Raw genomic sequence first — 14,177 nt, 5'->3', positions numbered from 1 at the left:
AAGAAACCTAATCTAGTTTTGGAGTATGAAAAAAATCTAAATGTGTGTAGACTCTCCTTTGCAGTGGGTGCCAAAACCCAGTAATAAAACAGCCTGATGAAACTGTTGGAAGTTTGAATGTCAGAAAGGGTGACAGGACTGTGGTCAGCTTTGAAGATCGGGTGTCGGCTCTGGAGCAGCTCCTTCCTAGAATGAAAGGGCCAAGTCATCATCCAAACAGAGAAAAGGAAAATCTCCAAATCTGACAGGATCTCTGTCTTAGTACTGGGAAAGGAAGGGTCCATTCAAAGATGTGCTGCTCTGCTTAGAATTAAGAAATCAGCGAGAAACCTAATGTCTGGAAAGGTCAGGCCAGAGTTTTAACCTGTTCTTTTTAGTTTGTGTTCACCCTAAATTCAGTACTCATTTGGGTTCAGCACAAATGTGACAAAATGGAAGGCATTTGTTTTTATATTTAAAAATCAGGGTTTGTTTTTTTTTTCTGGGACATTTCTTTATTATCAGGCTACCTTTTAAGTAAAGCCTAAAATGGCTCAATTTAGCCTCCAACCAGAATTCTTGGTGTGATTCTTCATGAAACTTGATACATCTTTCTATTGGACCAAGATGTCTGAAAGCCAGCCATTTCCAAAATTGCATCATTAGAAGTCATTCAAATGAGATTCTGAAGCAATTTGAGAGAATTTTTAGAAATCAGAGAATTAGAGACTATTTTTTTTTTAGTATCTCCTATATTTTTCCTTGTTTCTTTCATTTTGCTATTGAGTCATCAGGCTTCCTCACATCCTGAATTAATTCCTTTTCATTGCCCTTCTGTGCTGAAGCAATCTGGATAATTGTGAGCGCGTCATCATTCATTTACATTTTTCAGCTGACTGAAACTCAGTTTGGGACCCGGTTGCTAGCCTTCTTGTACCCCGGGCTCTCAGCTGGAGGAGCTCTGACTGGTCTGTGATGTTGTGATGATGATTCACAGCTCCTGATTCTGCAGCATGTAGCTTAGCTACTAAGTCATCCTCCTTATTCTGTGATCTATACTTCCATTTTGCACAATTTGTTTTCCACAAAAGCTATCATCTGAATGCCCTTCAGTGAAACTCTCATCTTCATGGAAAAAAGGTGCTTAATTTTGATCAAACATTATTTCCTAAAAAGGTGAAGCCAATCCATGGAAAAATCATCACAAGAACTCTGATTTCAGAAGCGTATGCCTACTGCACACCTAATGCTGAGCAGTGATACGCAGTGTCCCCATAAAGTGATTTAAGGCACAGGCTTAAGCTCACTCTCAGGAGTAAACTACTTGCAAATGCTTTTGGAATATACCCATAATATATTGATTATAGGTTGCATTTCTTAATGACTGACTCATAAAAACCAGTTCCTCCCTAATTTAGCAACATGTGGGAGATTTAATAATGTTTTTATTTCTATCATAAATGCTAAAATGTTTATGATATTTTCCCTTGCATGCTGATTGGAAAGTTTCAGAAATTTATATATTTTATGTAATATATTTTGTGTTGAATAGTCATAAAGGAGACTAAAATTAATGAGAAAACAAATTTTAATTAAATCTTATAACATGTATGTTGCTATATCACTGTGGGGTTGATTGTATGATCCAGAGCTATGGCAGTGTCAGGAAGTTCATATCAAGAGGCATTATTATATAAGGACAAAGGAAGCTGCAAAACTTCAGTACAGAAATATAAAATTTTATTTTAACAAAATGTAAGATGCACAATGACAGGGTGATGACAACAGCAAGACATAATTTTACATAGTTGAAAACAGAGACAAAGTTTAGAAATAGGGATGGGGAGACGGCTCAGCCAGTGAAGAAGCTTATTAGGCAAGCCTGGGGCAAGAGTTCAATCCTCAGAACATACATCATAAAAGAGACCTAGCCTCACACCGGTCTCCAATGACCTCTGCGCCTGTGCTGTGGCATGTGTACTTATCAATGCTAAAGTATTTTTAGTTTTATAAATATAATTTTTATTGCACTTTATTCACTTTGTATCCCAGCTGTAGTCCCACCCTCGTTTCCTTCCAATCCTGTCCTCCCTCCCTCCCTCCCTCCCTCCCTCCCTCCCTCCCTCATCTCCTTCCATACCCCTTCCCCAGTCCACTGATATTTGAAGACCTCCTCCCTCTCCATCTGACCCTAGCCTATCATATCTTATCAGGACTGTCTTTCATAGTCTTCCTTTGTGGCCTGGTCAGGCTGCTCCCCACTCAGGGGGAGGTAATCAAAGAGCCAGCCACTGAGTTCATGTCAGAGACAGTCTCTGTCCCCAGTACTAGAGAACCCACTTGGACACTGAACTGCCATGGGCTACATCTGTGCAGAGGTTCTAGGTTATCTCCATGAATGGTCCTTGGTTGGAGTATCAGTCTCAGAAAAGACCCCTGGGCCCAGATTCTTTGGTTCTGTTGCTCTCCTTGTGGAGTTCTAGAACCTTCCAGGTCTTTCTATCCCCCCGATTCTTTAATAAGAATTGCAAACATCTTGCTAGAGGTGGGACCCCATGTCTACCTCTCCTTCTCGGGGTGTGGACCACACCTGGATTGAACCTCTACAGGTCTTATGCATGCTGCCGAAGACTCTGGGAGTTCACATGTGTCTCAGTCCTGTTGAGTCTAGAAGATATTTTCCTTGCTCTGGTCAAGAACCTGAGATAGGTCATGGAGCTCAGGAAAACTTAGCAGTATTGTTCTGTCAAAGAGCTGCATTTTGTCTACATGTGCACTGTGTTTGTGCAGTGCCCACAGAATCAGGGTATTAGACCACAGGGTGTCAGGGCCAATGAAAATGGAGCTACAGAAAATTGTGCACCACCAAGTGGTTGCTGGGAACTGAGCCAGGGTTCTCTGGAAGAGCAGCCAGTACTCTCAACTGCTACAAAATCTTTCAAGAACACGAAAGATTAAAAATGATCTATGTATGTGATTTGAAGCTTGTGTGCTTAGATGGTTAGTGAGATGAGTTGAACTGATAGAATTGTTTGATAACCTGCAATATTTAAATTTTTACATTTAAGATATAGCTCAGAGAAAAAGAACATGAAAATTGAAAATGGAAGGGTTTATGTACTAAAATTTTACAGTAATTTGCCTGGGCATTTGGAATGGCACAGGTTACTGGATACTTGAAGATGTCTTATAAGAGCTACAAATATGAAGAGTGGTGGAAAAAGCAGATTTTTATCATTTAATAATGTAATAATAAAAGAAACCCAAGTCATACTGTCAAATATTTGAAACAATGAAAACAGACTATTTTACACATTCATTAAATTTACTAAGCTACATCCATGTGGTTTCATTTATACAGTAACATGACTCAGGAGGAACTTTTCTGAGATTTTTGTGTATCCAGCTAAGCAGTACAGAATAAACTAGGGAAAATGCAAACACTGAAATATTTTTGATTGATAGCCATAAAAGTAAAGTATTATCTGTTCTTTGGCTTAACCTTATGGCAAAGATATTATTTTTGAGGTATCTTATGTAGCCCTGAATTCTACGCTTCTGGGCAATTGCATTAGGGTAATGTGACCATTTCTGGCCCGTGGGCTTATAAGAATAATCTGTAAAGTACACAATTTCTGGGTCAAGGCTTTAAGAACACATGTGTTCTCCCAATCTCCCTTTGCCTTTGTTATGGTGGAGTTGCGGGCTGCAAAATGTAATAGGTCTATTGAAAGATGAAGAAAGCTTGATGCCCAGGTCATTGGGTAGAGAAAACATTTAAACTTTGCAAGGGACTAAGCTCTTCATGCCCCAAAGCAGACTTGGCACACAGGAGCAGGCAAGCCAACACAGTCTTCTTGCATATTCTTCACAAACTAAGAATGAATTTCAAGTTTAATAGTTGGAGAAAACAAAAGGAAAAGTAGACTAATATGTCATGATCTGTGAATTCTAACACAGTTTAACCTTGGTGATGACAATTAATGTTTTGGAGGAACACAGACACTCTTGTTTCTTTACCATACTGAGCATGTCTGATTTTTTGCTATAAGAAAAACTGAGCATTGTGACTAATACTATAGGGTGTCCAAGCCAAAAATAATTGCACTCCGGTTCCTCACAGAACCTTTTTGGAGTCAATAACTTCATTTCCTCATTGACAAGTCCTCATTGAGGTGGGTCCCTCATAGCTTGTTTTCTAGCTGATTCCTGCTCTACTCTCAACAATAAGTGAATAAAAGAGTTGAAATTGAACCCACAATGAAGAAGCCAGCTGAACTCAGTAAGGAAAGGAGAGAGGAATTTGAAACTGAAGAGACTGAAGATTCAGGCTGGCGATGGTGGTTCCTGGAAGCTAGAACAAGATAATTCAGGAGCTATGTTTGGTCATTGCCCAATATTTGCTAACTGGCTAAAGGATGTAAGCATAAGAGTCAGGGAGTTCTACTGATCAGGGCGGAAAGGGAAGCACCCCCACCCCCCTGCACCGTGGTCTCCTTGATTTTCCATTGTTTCAGGGCTGTTACATCCCCTTGAGAATCCATGTCATTGTTTTCATGGCTCCTCCATCAGTCGATTGGACTACTTGCTTCAGCTACTGTGAACAGATTCCTTTGGCTTGGAATGAAAAAAAAAAAAAAAAAGGCTTTTACAGTCTCTGACCTCAAGGAACTTTTAATTAAAATTCCCAGAAAGCTATCATCAATATTTAATAGGGAAAGCACTAGCGAAAAAAAGCAATCTGTCATGGAGGCAGGAACAGAATCCTACGGCAGTCTATGTGCTCTTGCTGTCTCTCACCCCTACTCCATGGTTTGAGATCTTTTTAAAAATAAATATTGTGCTTCGTATTTTCTTTTAAAGTTTAACACATTAACGAGAGGAAATTTTTCTTTTCACAAAGAAGGGTTTTAACCTGAAATTCATTATTAATTTGGTACATGAATTTGTAGAGCAACTTACACAGATACATTTCTAATGCTGTTTCATTCTTAGTTTTAAAAGAACAATGGTTCATTATGAATCATTATTATTATTATTATCTTAAAAATCATGAACGAAATCCAGTAGATCTTTATTATATGGAGCATTTTCATATAATAACATTCAGCAGATGTCGTATTATATGACAAGTTGCATAAATGTACTTATTATCTTTTTTTTTCCTAGAGATAATATGAGATACTTAGAGGACGTCACAGTCCAAAATAGGGTTAAGAAATATTAATATAAAAACTGTCATTATACACAAAAATTAGATAAGAGAAACTATTGGTATCTATGGCCAGGGGTGTGTGTTTACATAGTTCTCTTTTCACTTGTCATTTATTCAAGTTTCTCACCTATCTGAGACTTATTCTCCTGATACGTTATAATATGTTATAATTATCCTGAGGGCAAAGACCCATTGTACTTTGATTTCTATTGCTCTTAAGTAGGAACGCATTATTTATAAGCAGATTGCTAAACAAGCAAACCCTGCCTATGTGGTTATTTTCACTATGGAACAATCATTTTTCTTCTCGTTTATTTTAACTTCAATGGGCTTTTTCAATGCTAGGGATAATCCAGGACCTCACCTGTAAGCGGCAAGTGCTTTCCTACTGAGTTACGTTTCCATTCCTCATCTTCCAGTGATTTAGATATGAGGTAAAACATTAATTTGAGTTTAGAACCAAGTGCCTTTTGCTCTGCCTATTAATTAATAATTTACCACTGTAATATTTTAAAATATTTGCATTCTGGTAATGACAAAAATCTTTGCCCATTTTATCCCATAATTCACTTCATTTCTCTTCCAAGCAGTACAAATTCTAGGGAAATGAAAAAAAAAAAATTCAACAATGAATTTCTTCTGATCGGCATGTGACTATGTGACAGTTTATACGATTGTTATAGCTGGATGTGTCCCAAAGACTCGCATACTGGCAGCTTTATCACCCAGCATAATGTTATGGAGGTAGTGGGGCGTATAAGAGGACATTACATTATGGAGGCACCACGTTTGGATGGGATTAATGCCTTCCCTTAAGGGTACACAAGCGATTCCCACTAGAGAAAGTTATAACAGAGTGACCTCTCCGAAGATACTGCCTCCTAGAGTCCCCTTTCTCTCCTATTTATTGGTTATCTGTTTCTTTCATGTGATGTCACCTACTAAACTGTGACATAAGCAGGGACTTCTCCAGTTCTTACGCTATTGGGCCTTTCAAACCAGTGCAGTTTTATATCAGAAATCACCCAACAGTATCAGACAGAGATGACTGAATTCCCCATTAAGTCCCCAGGATTCTTCTTTGAGCCATTTGCCTCAGAAATGCTGCTGCTATCCTGTCATCATTGAAATTTCTTTACAGTCCTGCTGCCTCTGACCTGCTTTCTTGTCAGTTCAGACCTTCCCTGCTTCCACATCTCTATTTGGTTGCTATGCAACCAGTCCTGGGAGGCATTTCTGCTATGTGTGCTTTCTCTTAGATGGATGATTTTTTAAATGTGTTTTTATTTAGCCACAACTTGAATGTGATGCTTTTAATGTTCTCAGCTGTGGCTCCGATTCTTGAGTTTTGACAACCCATTACAGGCCGCAGCTCTGCTATTGACTTACTTCCTATCTGATTGAGTCACCAGGAAACCTTCTTCTGGACATTTCCTCTGATTTTCCTCCTTTTTGGTTAAATGTTGTCATGGTTTTCACTGTCAGCTCGTCAAGGCTTCTCAAATTTACATTCAGTCATTGTGGGATAACCATTTTCCAATAAACACTGAAACAGTTGTACTTACAAATCATATGCAGTTGTTTGGCTTCTACTTTAGAATTTTCATCCTGTTTAACAGTTTTGAAGACCTGTTATTAAACATCAGTAATAAAATTATGGTCATGAGTAATCTTTTTTATCTTTAGATCCATGAGCTAGCTACAGAGTGCCTGCAGGCACTTGAGAAAAGGTTCTAAGGCAGAGGTTTCTCAGCCTTCCTAATGCTGAGCCCCTTCAATACAGTTCCTCATGTTGTGGTGACTCTCAACCATAAATTTATTTTTGTTGCTACTTAATAACTGTAGTTTTGCTACTGTTCATTATGAATCATAACATAAATATCTGTGTTTTCAGATGGTCCCCTGTGTAAGGATGTTTAAACTCCTAAAAGGGTCATGACTCACAGGTTGAGAACCTCTGCTCTCAACAAACAGATTTCACTTTATTTTTTAAAATATATTTATGTGTTTGTGTGTGTGTATGTGTGGTTTTGTGCATGCACATAGGCCACACTATGAGTGTGGGGTCAGAAAACAACTTGGTTTATCTATCTTCGCAGATCAAAGTTGGGAATTCAGAATTGGTAGCAAGTAATCTTACCTGCTTGCCCATCTTGACAGAAAAGACGGAGCAGAAATTTGGCAAGTGGTCGACCAATGACTGGTTCAGCTTGAAGCCATGCCATGAAAAGGATCCTACACCTGACACTGCTAATGATATTCTGTTTTAATCGTAAACAGGAGCCTGGCATAACTAACTGTCATCAGAGAGGCTTCACTCAGCAACTGATGGACACAAATGCAGAGACCCACAACCAAACATTAGGTGGAGTATGGGAGAATCTTGCAGAACAGGAGAAGGAATGGTCCTAAGAGCCATAGGACACAACAAGAAAACCTACAGAATCAACTAACGTGTTGCAAATATGCAACAGTCGTTTAGCTTGGTCTTGATGTGAGACTCCTAGTAGTGGGAACAGTGGCTCTCTCTGACTCTGCTGCCTCCTTTGGGACCCTTTTCCCCTACTGGGCTGCTTCATCTAACCTCAATAAGAGAAGACACACCTACTATTACTACAACTTGATCTGCCAAGGCTGGTAGATATCCATGGGAGGCCTTTCCTTTTCAGGAAGAAAAGGGGTAGAGGAGTGGATAGAGGGAGGAGAGGCTGAGGGACTTGAGGGAGAGGCAGGAGGGAAAACGGTGGTCAGGATGCAATGTAAATAAATAAGTTATTAAAGTAGAAGAAGGAAAGTTGTCACACTAACAACTAATTTCTCAATAGAAACTTGTAAAGCCAGAAGAACCTGGAACATCATATTTTGAGTTCTAAAAGACCACAAATGCCAACCCAGACTACTCTATCCTCCAAAACTATCTGGCATGGTTGTAGGAGGGAAAAGAAAACCTTTCTATAATATATACAGGCTAAAAGAAGTCATGTCTATCAATCCAGCCCTATAGAGAATACTAGAAGCAGTACTTCAGATTGAAGAAAGGAATAAGCACATTCGAGAGGCTACCGAAACATGACAAATGAAGTTATAATTACTGAAACAAAAATGTAGAGACACAAAACTAAAAACACAAACATAAAAAAAACAACCAGTAATCCATGTACACCTCTCAATAATAACTTTAAAAATTAAGACATCCATCAATTTTCCAATCTAAAGATTCAGGTTAGCAGGATGTATCTGAGAACAAATCCCATCTTTTTGTTGTCTACTGCTACTTTGGAGTGAAAAGATGAAAAAAAAAAAAAGTATTCCAAACAAATGGTATCAAGAAACAAGCAGCCTATCTTAATGTTTGTCAAAACAGGTTTTAAACCAAAATTAATTAGAAGAAATAAACAAGAACACTTCATTCTGTCAAAAAATAGTAATTTACCAAGAAAACAATTATGAACATAATTGTGCCGTATTTAAATCTGCACTACAGAAATATTGTAATTAAAACACCATAACACTGGCACAAAAGCAGACATGTTGACCAGGAATGCAAAATAGTGGACAAAATTTGAGTGGCCCAAACTACTTCCAACTGTCATTTGACAAAGATATACGTGTGTGTGTGTGTGTGTGTGTGTGTGTGTGTGTGTGTGTGAAGAATGATGATATTTTCTTTTTTTTTATATCACAGACAGCTAATATATTTCAGATTGCTCACAATGTTAAGACATAATAACAGTTATTGAAAATTCCATAAATTTGTATGGGTTTGCTACATAAATTTGTCTTGGTTTTCTACACGTTACAGACAATTGAGAGTGGAATGTTAAAAAGAAGTATCACTTTTCCCTTATTCATTTTGCGAGTGAACACAGAACCTTTCTAGACAACTAGAGCATTCATTCAATGAGAAACAGTGACTAGTGGCACATGATGGAGGCAGAGGTACATACAACTCTTCCTCATGGAGGCTCATTTTATTTTTCCTTATTACTTTTTATTTAAATTTATATTTAAAAATCTATTCATCTTACACTCTGATTGCAGCCCCCTCTGTCGTCTCATCCTGCTCTCACCCTTTCTCTTCCACCCCATTTATCTCTCCTTAGACATGACTTCTTTTAGCCTGTATATATTATAGAAAGGTTTTCTTTTCCCTCCTACAACCATGCCAGATAGTTTTGGAGGATAGAGTAGTCTGGGTTGGCATTTGTGGTCTTTTAGAACTCAAAATATGATGTTCCAGGTTCTTCTGGCTTTACAAGTTTCTATTGAGAAATTAGTTGTTAGTGTGACAACTTTCCTTCTTCTACTCTAATAACTTATTTATTAGTCAGATGGTAGAGAAAGAGGATTCCCAGTCTATCAAGCCTTCTACCTCTGTGGCCTGACAAGGCCACCCTGCCAAGGGAAAGTGATGGAGGAGCAGGCATCAGAATCCATGTCAGACAGGCCCTGCTCTTCTTATTAGAGGGCCATATGGAGACTGAGCTGCCTATTGCCTCTGATATTTTCAATGGCGGGTGTAAGAAAAACTAGAGGTCCACATCTAGAAGAATAAAATTAGATCCCAAGCTATTACCCTGCACAAAAACAAATTCCTAATAGATGCAAGACATCAGCATGAACCTGAAACACCAAAACTGCTAGAATAAAACAACATAAGCAGTATCCTAAAGATTTACATGTTGGAAAAGACTTTTCAAATAAAATTCCATTCACTCAAGAACTAACGCCAACAAATGGGACTTTACTAAACTAAAAGTTTCTCTACAGCAAAGGAAACAACCAAGTGAAGAGGAAGCCTGAAAGATGAGAATCTTTTTCAGCTATACATCCAATAGGCAATTAATACTGAAACTGTACCAATTAAAAAAAAAAAAAACAAAAACAAAGAATCAAGAAAACAATGACCCAGTTAAAGTAATGAATTGATCTGAACATAGTTCTCAAAAGAAGAAATAAAAAGGGTTAAAAATATCTCTAAAATGCTCCACATCCTTGGCAATTATGGAAAAACAAATTGAAACTATTTGAGATTCCATCTTACTTACTCCAGTCAGAACAGCTAAGATCAAGAAAACAACTGACATCAAGTGCTGGCTGGGATCCCATCACTAACCACAAAGCTTTCGCAATTTATACCTGCTGGCAAAGGAAAGTACGTTTTCTCCAATGGAACGCGTAGAGTTATCATGGCCAACACAAAACAAAACTCAATGGTATTTTTGTGTTTTGCTTTGTTTGGGGATTTTTGCCGTATTGATCTTTGCCTGTTTGTTTTCATTTTCATTTTTGTGTTTGTGGGTGAGGTCTTTTCATGTTTTTTGGGGTTGGGACATCGAGTTGAATGGGTAGAAAAGTAGGGAGAATCTGTGAGTAATAAGAGAAGGAAAAACATGATCAAAATATATTGTATGATAAATTGAAAATGAAAATCAAACTAAAAGTTGCTATCTTCAATCTACATATATCAGGCATTTCTTCATTACTTTGACATTTAGTAAACACACCCTTCTATTCTCCTTCTGGAATACACATCAACTCACATAGTGTGAGAGCTAACAATAGTGAGACTAAACTTATACTCGCAAAAAGCAAGCAGCCCACTGTAGGAAATAGACACTAACTAGTCTTTAAGTAACAGTTAAATTTAAATGAATCCTGAGATGGAAACAGAGTCATAGAAGCAGAGATTAACAGCAAACAGAGAAAAAGAAAGTGGAGTTGAAAAAGAACAAAGAGATTTATGATGAGAAAGGAAAAAATACTAAGATAATGGAGAAATGGTGAGAAGAAGGTGTTGAATCTATGTTAAGAAAATATAAATAATAAAAGTTTATATTTGTATTCCATTTTTTTAATTGGATTACTTTGTTTGCTGGTGTTTAACTTATTAAGTTCCTTATATGTTCTGGAAATTGTCAAATGGGACTGAAAGCACATGTGAACAAAACAAAAGTACAAGAAATTATAGAATGAAAGGAAATATCTGCAACAATAGCAGAATCCAGATTAAAAGAAAAAAACTCAACTAATGCAAACATATTTGTCAATTTGTTTGGCAATAGTATTAATCATAAGGATAAATATTTCCACAAAGTAGACAGTTACATGGAGTATCAGCATATGAAAATATGATTAGCATGGTCAGTTACTGAGAACATGCAGCTAACATTTCAGCAAAGCACTACGTACATACTAATGAGCTGCGGAAAATAAAAAGTAGTGACACCAAACTCTGTCACCGGTGCAGAGAAACCGGGATCACCCTTGAAATTGTTTAGAAAGTTCTTTTGGAGTCAAAATTACTCCACGGCTTGCCAATTGCTATGCTAAGCAGTAATACTGGAAATCAAAATAGATCTTCACATACAGACCTGTCTACAAACGAACATTCCTGCTGTCTTTGGTGAAATACCAGCACTTGTTCAGTTGTTCTTCAACGAGTGGTTCAACAGAGCTGCTTATGTGGTGCTAAAGGCTACCCAGCAAGAAAAAGGCACAAACCACTGACACATGTGACATTCTGAGATCTCCAGGGAATTATGCCAAGCAAAATCATTCACACCCAAAGGCTCCATATCACATTACTCTGTTTATGTAAGCTTCTTTCTCTGGGGCACAATTTCTGAAATGACTAACTTGTTTATTTAAAAATCTATGTTTGAAGTTTTGTCTTTGTTCATGTTTGTAACTAAATTATACTATATATATATATAGTTTAAAATGTACAGTGCACACGTTACACAACAAAATATATATAGTTTATTATGTATTATGTGTATATATCGTTTATTATGTATATTATCATATATCATTTATTATGTATATTATATGCATATGTTTCATTTATTATATATACGAATGTTCTGCTTGATTGTATGCCTGTGAACTCTCACATGACTGGGGCCCACAGAGGACAGAGCAGTACTTTGGATCCCCTGGGACTGGAGTTACAGACACTTGTCAGGTATCATATGGATGCTGGGAATTGAACCTGAGTCCTCTATAATGGCAGCCCTTAACTTCTGAACTGTATCTCCAGCCCTCAAAACACACTTAAAACTAAGATTAAATTTTACAGGTACTAATTGCTAGGTTCATTTAAAAATATAGAGAAGGAGTCATGAGAGAGTTTGGTCATATTTTCAAGGAGTTGGCTTCCTCCCCCAAATCCACCTAAAATAAAAACTGTAAGTCTCCCAGTTGTGTGTTCAGCTAGAGGAACACACGACTGAATGGAGGCACCACAGCGACATCTACCGGCAGCTTGCTTTTCTTCTGGCCTGGCCTCTCTTGGATTGTGTCTTTAAGGAACTGTATCTGAACAGCCTTACTCAACTCTGCCTAGGAGCACTGTATAATACAGCCATGCAGACAACTGCATTGCCCAATAACCTGGGAGCGTTAATTGGAAGCCTAGAGGGACTGGTGTGCTCACAGACCAATATTTCCATCACACGCACTCCACTGGTTTTATCGCATTCTGATAGGCATGCTGGAAAAGCGCCATCCCTGTTCAGTGCAGCCAGCCAGGCAGAGGATGAGCACAAACAAGAAAATTCACAAATATTTCCCACTTAGAAAAATCTGGATGTCTTCCTAGTGTCCTCAAAGATGGGTTCCTATAGTTGTGTAGGTAGGCAATAATTGTGAAACTGGTGGAGGATTTGAAATCATTGATCAGGGAGTTCTCTTAAAGCCACACCCAAACTTGACAGCCTACGACTTCATACGAGGAATGATGAGGTATCAAGTCTTCACAGCTACTGGGCTCTACTGTGGAAGGGTTGGAAAGGAGGGGACAGCAGCTTTGGCCACTCTTTCCTGGCTGCAGTCTGTGTTCTGCACAGCCTCTTCTAATGTTGTAGAGTTTTCTGGCTGCTCTTTCGTGTTCTTATGCTTCCCAGGCATCTTTGCAGACCTGGTTGTTTTGTATTTCACTGCAGAGACTTTAATTCAAACACAGTCATGAAGAAGAATTGCTAGGACAAGCTGGCTGAGTAATACTTTGTTGGCTTTTCACTCAATTATAGGATAAGTTTGGAATCTGATCTATGCATCTGTAATCATCAGAAAGAGACCTGAAGGACTGACACAGAGTTATGCTCTATCCCTGAGACTCACCTCTCTCTCTTTCTAGAATAAAAAAGGTTATGCTAGAACTGAAGACACGAGACATTGTCTATCTGGCAAAATTCTTCTTGCATGTCTCCATTGATCTGTAAAAAAGAAAAGAGGGTTTGCACAAAAGGGCACTCCCCCTTTGTCTTACAACAATTAATTTCAAAATTCATCACACTGGCTTAAGCGCTAGCCAAGAGATAGGATTTTTATTGTGTTTGCTGATTGTAGGAGTGGCACACTTTCATTGGAAAAATCTAAATCCTTTATATCCTATTATTTTCTAGAAAGAAAAGAACTTGCAGTGTTTGTATACATACAGATAAATGAATATACACACTCAAATTGATATAATAAATCTTATGCTGCTTGTCACCTGGTCATGGCTTTATTCCTAAAACTGTTTTGTCAAGCTATTTCCTTTGCTGAAGCTACTAGATACTCTACTTTTCCCAAAGGAATGTTAGTGCAGGTATAAGTTCTCTCACGTTTATCCTCTTGAGTCAAAGTGGTAACCAGGGGGTATGACCTTCCCATTTGCTTTTTCCCTACGATGAATTCCTGTATGATGAGAATTTCATTATTATGTGATGTTCTTCGCTCTGTATGTTCCTCTAAATGTAGAAAACAATGGATAGTCTTCCTATAATGCTACGATGTAATCTTCCCTGCTCATATGGACTCATTTGGTAAGTAATAAGTACTGTTACACCATTGTAAGACCTCCGTTTTACAGCTGGTGGATGTGAGTAAAAAAATGATAGACAGGAGCTCCACCATTTTGGAACTCATAGTTAATGAAATATTTCTTTCCTGATTACAGGAGTGTATGACACAAACCAGCAAGCAGCAGATGAGAGGG

Source organism: Meriones unguiculatus, chromosome 2, assembly GCF_030254825.1.
Source record: "Meriones unguiculatus strain TT.TT164.6M chromosome 2, Bangor_MerUng_6.1, whole genome shotgun sequence".
Taxonomy (NCBI): Eukaryota; Metazoa; Chordata; class Mammalia; order Rodentia; family Muridae; genus Meriones; species Meriones unguiculatus.
Note: the sequence above shows the minus strand (reverse complement) of the source record.